General features: G+C 55.5%; 1 long non-coding RNA gene across 1 annotated transcript; it reads left to right on the top strand.

The window, feature by feature from the left end:
- The first annotated feature begins 6854 nt into the window (after positions 1 to 6854).
- On the top strand, positions 6855 to 8522 carry LOC102018169. The gene is made up of 2 exons (XR_259914.1): positions 6855 to 7087; positions 7705 to 8522. It is a non-coding gene; the product is annotated as an uncharacterized LOC102018169 (long non-coding RNA).
- Positions 8523 to 8814: the final 292 nt, after the last annotated feature.

Genomic DNA, 8814 nt, shown 5'->3' with positions numbered 1-8814 from the left:
TAATTATTGTGCCCCACTGGCAGGTCTATGGAAGCCTGCAAACTATCATCTCACTAGTACGCACTGGGGAGGGCTTCCTACTTGGGGTGGCTTTTCTTAAACTTTAATGGCAACTAGCTCCTGAGGGTCTTTGACTCAGTGGAGCTGGTAGACCCTGAGGCTGTGCATTCCCACAGAAGGTTACAGGTGAAGCCCAGGCACGGTCACATTTTGAGTAGCAGGACCCCTGGATGTCCAGGTAGGTCTTACCTTGTGGGCAACAGGGGCCAGCAGTGGACACCTGCAGAAAACCTGAAGAGCTGAAGAGCTGTACCCCCAACAGAAGTGAAGCTGGCAAGGTTAAGGGCAGGACGCGGATGCGGGCAGAGTGAGGGCATGGTTGGTGATGGGTTACGACAGTACAGAAAGGTCTGGAGAGCTCTGGGATGGCTTTGGGAGCTGTGCGCAGGAGAAGCCTGCCTGTCCCCTGCAAACCACGGCTCTAGTGAGACGCACGTAGGTGGCTGCTGTAAATGCGTGGTGGCCAGCTGCCCCAGAAACACATCTGCCAGGTGGTGAGCTCCCCACAGGCCCCTGCTCCTCTGGGGCGGATGGCACTCCTTTGCTGCTGTCTCACCAGGTCCTAGCTCATGACCAGCGCATAGTAGGGCTCAATTTAAATAAATTTAAATTTAAATAAAAGAGGATAAATCCTAGGAAAATAAAACATGAGGGGTGATATAGGTTTGGTGCTGTGTGTGCACAGAGGAAAGAAGGATGGCTTGGGCCAGATGTAGCTGTGGATGGACCCATGCTGGGTGCTGCCTCAGGAGCTGGCACAGGGGCACAGAAAGCCAAGCGGGCCAGACTCACGGAATTCCACGCTGTTCCCCCCAGGCCTGTGCCTGCCCCCTGCCCTTCCCTCTCTGCCTGTGCCAGCTCTCAGGCCCGCAACGGCAGCATTGGAACCCTAGCCCTCAGGGACCCGAGAGGGGCCACACACAGAGAGGCCACAGCTGTCCCCATGCTGGTGCTGAGCACACGTGTGTCTGCCATCACTGTCCTGTGTGAGCTTGGCACCACGGGCTGGACGCCAGGGTGGGACAGTGTGAGGACGGAAGGCTGGGACAGGGTAGGCACCCAGGCTCCATAGACTCTTACCTTCGTAGTGTGGCTTCTCCCCTGATGAAACCAGAGAAGCCACACGTTTGCCTGAAAGGAGAAATCATTGCCAAGAGGGAAGACGACATAAGCTCTCTCGCCTCCCTCACGCTAGTCCACTTAAGGACACTTAGTTTAGAGCTCACATATCTGGGCGATATTTGCTAGTTTTCCGCTGGCTTTGCTGGAGATGGCACCTCTGCTGTGGGGCTTGTGATAACAGCTGTCTGGGTTGCTTCTTGGGGACACGAAAACAGCTTTTGCTGAAAATCCTGACCCCTCACCGAAGCTCATGGAGAGGTTATAGGTGACAGAAAACCTGAATGAAAGACTAAAACGGAATGAAAGGCTGGGCGTCTCTGTCTTCGTTTGTGTCTGTTCCCTCTGCTGTCTCAACCCCTGGGCTATAGTCCGCTCGACTCTGCACATGGAGATGCTGACATTTAACACGTTCTGTACCTGCAGTGCAAGGTGACCTGGCCTACTGTCTACTGGAGCGTGCATGTGTTTTCTTCTTCTTTCTCTCCCCTCCCTCCTGTCCCTAGCCTGGTGCTTCTTTGGAAGCGACAAAAGCCCAAGCACCCATAGTCCTTCGGCCTTGTTATGGGGCACAGGCCCACAAGGCCCGGATGTTTTGCACAAGACGTCGGTGGTGCCAGCTACACAAAACTTTAATAGCCTCTATGACAAGCTGACCATGACCACCTGGTGGTCCAAGTCTCAAGGAAAAACATCTTCTGGAACTATACCTCTGATGAATGGGAATTAGCAGACTTCAGCCCACCCCTGTAGACTATCCTAGCAAATTAATAAAAACCTGCTGCTCCCTTTGTTCTGCGAGCGGCAGCTCGGTCACTTGACCAGTTGCTGCCTCCCTTCAGCTGCAGCCCGGCCCGACTCCCCCACCCCATTCCTGGGAGCTCTGTCTGTGCAGGAGCGTGTGTGCTTGCAATATTTAGCCCAGTCTTATTTCTAGCATCTCGGAGTCAAAAGATTCTATTTCCGGCATCCGGCTGAAGATGTGCAAGTAGACAGGGCCCCTCCCCCTCCCCGTGTAGAGTACCCTCACCTCCCCCAGCCTGTCTGTCACTGTCAGGATGTGGGGCAGACAGGCGAGAGAGGCTGGAGTCCTCTGCCGTCACCCTGAGCCTGTGTAACCCGTGGCTCAGGAAGGACCACACCCAAGGCTTTCCTGGGCTAGTGGCCTTTCCAGAGCAGTTGGTGGGGACAATCGACCTGCCTTTGGTGCTTGCCTGCATCCTCAGGGGAAGGATGCTCTCTGCCCTGGACGGACAGGGAGAGGGAGAAATACACCGGATCTGGAACCCAAGATATGGGCTCAGACACATTCCTAGACAGCGAGGACAGGAGCAGTGAGAAAGGCTGCGGCCCTGGAGCTGTGGATCAAGCGGGAAGGGACCAAGCTCGGTTTGAGGATTTTCAGACTGTTTGGCAGGGAGGGTCACTCGATGCCGAACATGCCTGTCTGTGCGCTGGGTGTCCCTATTTCTGCAAGAAGGGAGAACGTGAACTAGGATCTTTGGAAAGGATCAAAGGGGTATGTGTGTGTGTGGTGGGGGGGATTACTAAATACAGGTGACATTCAGAGAGATGCGCGACAGTGCCAGGTGGCCTCCTGGCAGGGGTCGTGTCTTCGGGACCTCGGGTTGGTGAACTCTCCCAGGTCTTAGAGCCCTCAGAGCTTCAGGGCATCCAGTTCCTGTCCGTTCAGGAGAAACCGAGAGTGATTTAGGCCGAGAGAGGAAAGCAGGTGAGAGCCTTGTCGAGTACCAGGAGTCACTAAGGATGCTGAGGCACAGTCGGGAGGCAGCTGAGGAGCGCAGGCCAGCGGGGAGGCACAGACAGCTGTGTCGGGAGGGCCCGGTGGGCAGCAGCGTGGGACCTGCGGTCAGAGCCTGCTCCTGGCACCGGCTGTGGAATCTTTCTAACGGGGTGTGAGATAAGAGGCCTTAGATAATGGGAACATGGGAAGGGCGGCACCGACCCCTTCCAGGGCTGGCACAGTTCGCTTCCTCTCCAGGTGGCCTTCTCATCACGGAGGAGGGTGCGGCTGCGCCTGCAGAGATCACGCCTAGGAAAAGCTTCTGGCTCCTGGAGGGTGTTGCTTCCCCCGCGGCTGCCTCTTAGGGCTCCCTGCACTTGCAGGAGGCCCCTATTCTTCTTCACAATATGAGTTGCACTGTGCGTTTCTGAGCTTTACAGCACGCAGCTCCGGGATGCACACAGACGGTGGAGTGGCCTCTGCCTTGAAGCGGAGCACCGCATCCAGCACCCTGTGGGCACTCTGTGTGTATGGCAGGAGCAGTGGGCTGGGCTCCAACCTTTACTCCACCTGCTTCAGCTCTCCAGAGTGCTAGAATTACAGGCGTGCACTACCAAGGCCGGCTCTGAACATGTTTTCCAAGCAAAAATCCCAATAGGTACAGTTTTGTCACCTACCACCCTCACGTGGTCCCTCAGAATCCTAAATGTGTTCAACCCATACGTCCACTGCCTTGTCCAATGACCCCACCCACCCATCCAGGGAAACCACTGTTTTGTCCCCTATCTCTGTGTATTTGAGCTACTTTTTTTCCCTTGCAGGATTGGAGATGGAACCCAGGGACTTGGCCCTGTGCTATGTCCCCAGTCTTCTATTTTAGCTTTGGAGACATGTCTTGGTAAGCCACTAGGTTTCCCACGCTGGGTTTGAATTGTGACCCTCGCACCTCAGCCTCTCAGAGTGCTGGGATTGTAGAGGTAGCCAGCTGAGCACTGCAGTTTCTTTTACATTCCACATTTGAGCGAGACAGTACTGCACTTGTCTTGCTGTGCCTGGCTTATTTCACTTAGCACAATAATCTCCAGTTCCGTTCATGTTGCTGCACATGCCAGGATTTCACCTTGTGTGGCTGAGCAGTATCTCACAGCGCGTCTGTGCCACATTCTCTTGATTGACTCCTCTGCTAAAGGCCACTCACGCTGCCCCACATCTGGCCACCCTGAACAGCGCTGCAGTGGACACAGAAGTGCAGCTGTCCCCTCACATTCCAGTTCCGCTTCTTTCAGGCACATCCAGAGGAGGAACTGCAGCTCTGTCTTAACCTTTTTAGCACTGCTGTGCTGTTTCTGCAATGGCCAAGCATCTGAGCTGCCACTGCAGTGTGCTAGAAAGCACCATCCTTCTGAGGCCGGAGCAGGTTCACATGATGTGGGGCAGCAGGGAGGTGCAGAGCATGCACTCCTCCCGCCCCTGCCCTCTGCAGTGGGCACTCTCCGCTGGGAGATGCACTGGGGCATTTCCAGTCCTGTCTCATCTGCAGGTCTCGTCCTGACTCTCTGTGCAAGACCTTGTGGCTCGTGAGCTTTGTCTTTGGGCCTGGAGAACCAGGACACCAGCAGAGGTCGGTGCAGGCTGGCAGTGAGGCGAGGAGCCTGGGCGAGTCCTGGCCGGAACACAGGGACTTGCACCTGTCCAGATGGCACTGGGCGGGTGGCATACTGCACCAGAAGGACTTGGCTTTGGGCTGCGGTGCACCGAGTAGGGGCGACTCCTCCCCGGGACCAGAAGCCATAGCTGTGGTGTTCTGTGTCAAATATTGTCCTGCCATGGACGAGGGGACTGTCCTCCCTGTGGCAGTGTGCTAAGTCCCCTCCTGTCCAGAGAGGACGATGTGGTTTCTCTCCGCTTCTGTGCCTGCTATGCGTGTCATCATGCTGCCATCATAGCTGCTGCCTCCGCAGAGTCACTTCCAAGGCATCGAGGGCACAAAAGCACCACCCCCAGAGTGACACACTCACGGCCACGTGAGTAGGCAGAAAGAAGTGGGATGTTCTGTTCTCACTGGAAATGTTATTCCACCAGCTACAGTGGGGCTTCTCTGAGACGCTTGCTCCCGGAAAGGCTTCTTAATTCCTGGTGCGCTGTGCTTCCCAGTGGCCTGGGTGGGTGGTGCTTCCCACAGTCACTGCTAGTGTCTGGAGCTGGGAAGGCACCTGGTCTTGCTTGGCGGAAGCCACGGTACACCCACATGCAAGAGGCAGCGCAGTCCGTCAGAGTCTCGGTAGAGGACAGGGTGCCGGCCCGCTGGGGAGCGCCGCTCACGCTGTCAGGTTCAGCCACATCTTGCCTTAAGCACGGACAGCTTCCCGGAGATCCTGGGTAAAGTCAAGCATGCTTCGCTGGACATGGCCTCATAGTCTGGCACGGCTGCTCACTGTCTATTTCTGTCACTAGCCAGCGATCCTGAGTATTTGTGAGTTCCTTATTTATGAATCCACCGATGTGCTAAAACTTACTTGTAATCACAGTGATGTGCTCAGTACATTCCTGATCCCTGGCCTTGGGGTCCCTGCGCTGCCTCATCCCCAGGCATGTGGAGACTCCAGGGTCCTGCGTTCTGTGAGGAAATCATTTTTGGGATCTCACATTCCTCTCTGAGGTGCTGGGTGGTGAGGGACCTGTACCCTCTCTGAGGAGCTCAGTGTGCGGCAGGAATCCCACACCCTCTCTGCAGGGGACCTGATTTCCAAGGGGTCCTGAACCTCGTGAGCCAGGAATCTCACAACCCCCTGGAAGGTGATCGGTGATGGGGGATCTTGCACTGGATTTTTAGCCATTTAATGGCGAATGTGGGCTACTTCCTTCCTGCTCTGATGAGCTTAAATCAAACGAACCGAAACAAGCTAAATGCAGGCCATTCATTTAGATCGCTTCCAGTGCAGTTAGCCTTGTGCACTCTGCACCCTGATCAGAGGGAACAGGAGATTAATGTGAAAATATTTGTAAACTTCAACCCAGTGTCTACCTTGGCCCGTCTGTGACATGCCTGGGATCCGTCCTCCCCCACGTTGCCCCGGAGCAGTCTCTGTCCGGTGTGAAGTAAGGGCAGTCATCAGTGCCTCTCACCACAGTGGGGATCTGCTGCACATTCCCTCCGGCTGCTGACGGGAGAAATGTGGTTTGTGGACAGGGTGGGCATCTGCCCAGGTGCCAGCAGCATCGGTGTTGTCAGATCTCCTCTTACATTCGTGGATATGAGTTGTTGTGTCTGTAGAAGCATATTACAGATGCTGTTAAAACTGCTATTACAGAGAGGATGGGAGAAGCTTCTCATTTTGTGTGTGTAAGTATACACTATAAGTGTAAAACCTGTTACGCCCAATTCTCTAGGCCTTAATATTTTGAAATTTGTCTGTAAAAAAAGCAACTGATCTCTTTGTGACTGAACAGACCCCTCAGTCAAAGGGAAAAAGATTTCACTTTGGTTCCATTGGTTGATTAACTGATTGCACTGGGGATTGAACCCAAGGCCTTTACACTGAGCTAAGTCCCCAGCCATTTATTTATTTATTTAAATTGTAAGTAGTGGTGGAAGCCAAGAGATGGATGGGGAGGAAAGGATAGGGGAAGAAAAAAAGGAATTAAGATGTGTTACGTACCTTTACCAGCATTGTCTACTACACACATGTACTAACAAAAAAAATTAAAATAATTGAAACGGTTTTTGATCCAGGGTCTCACTAAGTCACTAAGTTGTCCAAGCTGGGTTGGAATTTGGCATCTTCCTGCCCCCGTATGCCAGCATGTCGGGGATTACAGGTGTGTTCTATTTTTAATGCTAGACTTTGATATTTACTTGTTGACTGACACCAGTTAGCTCAGATAATGTACTTGATATTTCTTACACAAAACCCCATGAAGATTCCAGCAAGTCTGCAAAATCACAGTGAGGAAGCTCCAGAACCGAAGGTCCCCAAAAGCCGGCAGAGCTCATGGGCCATAATCCCAACCTGGCCTGCAGCCGACCCACCACACCACGGTCCCACAGAAATCTGTCTGAGAGCTGAGCACCCTGAGAGGAGCTGTTGTTAACACACGACTCACCCTGGAAGCAAGCAGCGGGGCTGGGCTGGTGCGGGGCTGGTGGCCTGGCTCTCAGCGAAGGTGACGACAGACTACTCTTGTGGCTTCTGGCTTTGGGAAACGGATTTCTCGAGGTGGTGGTGGATGCCTGGAACAAGATGAGACAGGATGTGCAGGCTGTGCTGACAGCTGTAGCACCCTGCCCGTGACTTCAACCTGTAGGAGGGCGGGCTCCTTGGGGGTCCCAGCGGTGGGGGAGAGACAAGTCCAGAGGGGTACAGTGTCCTGTGTTGTTTTACCTGCACGTATTTCAAAACAAAACGAAGCAATACCAGCAGAACATGCCGCGTCAGATCTTCCTTCACGTGGCTCAGCCGGGCCACCGAGGCAGGCTGTTTGCAAATACGTGTAGACTGGGAAACACTGGAAGTTGTGGTTTTAGAGGCAGCCGGAGACTTGGGCTTGGATCTGACATTTAGGTGGCCGTTGGAGGCTGTACCGTGTGGTGAGGAACCCCTCTGCACGCAGGTGCTGCCTGTGTCTGCGGCACGTGCCTCTGTGCAGGGACAGTGAGTGCGTTCTGTGGAAGGTGTGGTTCTGTGGCATGGGACTGGCCTTCAATCTGTGAGCTGCTCTTCCTTTTCCCCCATGCTCGCTGGGGGCAGATCACAACGTGGCCTCGCATGTCCGCCCCCCAGCAGGTTCTCAGGGAAGCCAGCCAGGGAGGTGAATGGCTCAGAAGGAGCAGGGAGCTCGGCGCCGGGACGCACATCACCCTCATCCTGAGATTTCCCAGAGGGGACCGAGCCCTTGGCGTCTTCCATGCTCCCGTGTCCCAGGCACCATGGATAAGGCTGATCTTCCTCCGGCCAGGCCTGTGCTTTGTCAGCCAGCACACAGTCCTGCTCCCTGCAGAGATGGCAGGTCCTTGGTGTTAGGGTTGGGCTGGAGTGCGCAAGTGGTCTGGTACCACGCGGGGGATACTCACCGGGACACCCGCCCAGCCCCCGGTTACCCTTGTAGGGGAAGCAGTGCGTCTGTGCAACTGACGCACCGGCATGGCGTGGGGTGGGAGGCAGAAGTCAGCAGCCTCTGGGCACGTTCCTCTTCCTCCTCCCTCCTTCCCAGCACCCTGGAACGGTAGTAGTAACTGCTTGCGAAAGCCCAGGTGCAGGGAGGGTGAGCACTGTCCTCCGCCGGGTGTTGTCCCCCAGACCCCAGGTCCGGTGGCTGGAGAACAGATTCACTTGTCTTTCTTGCCCCAGGACTGTGGAGAGGAAGCCAGGCCGCGGGAAGCCACGGCAGGGCCTGGCAGCGGGAGGGGGAAGGGGAAGCCAGTGTGCAGTCCACGCCCCTCTGCTGCCACCCAGCTTCCTCCAGGCCCGGCCAAGACAGCACTGTGTCTGCGAGGGACGTGGCCGAGCGAGCTTCACAGGGGCAGCTGCTGACAGAGCCTGCACTTGGCCCCTCCAGGCTGCATTTCCACACTTCACAGGACCAAGTCTGATTGATGGAATTTGTTTGAACATTGCTTTCTGGAGGCCTTGTGCCGCCGCCTCCTCCACACAGAACATATGTGCACGCACTCCCCGGGGCAGCGCTCGAATGCACGCATCGTGTGGCTGCGTTTGTTTAGGGTGTGCCCTGTGGTCTGAGGGGACCTTTCCCATGACCCGCAGCTTCCTCGGTGGGCCGCGCACTGATGTCTGGGCTGGGGGCGTCTCTCCTGGGGGCGGCTGCCCTCTCCCCAGCCGTGCCCGGCTGATGGATCATCTGGGCCGCACGCAGCATTCTTCTCCCCTTAGCTG

Source organism: Chinchilla lanigera, unplaced genomic scaffold, assembly GCF_000276665.1.
Source record: "Chinchilla lanigera isolate Chin_1 unplaced genomic scaffold, ChiLan1.0 scaffold00010, whole genome shotgun sequence".
NCBI classification, from domain to species: Eukaryota; Metazoa; Chordata; class Mammalia; order Rodentia; family Chinchillidae; genus Chinchilla; species Chinchilla lanigera.
The sequence above is the reverse complement of the archived record's forward strand: the minus strand, read 5'-3'. Positions and strand labels throughout refer to the sequence as shown.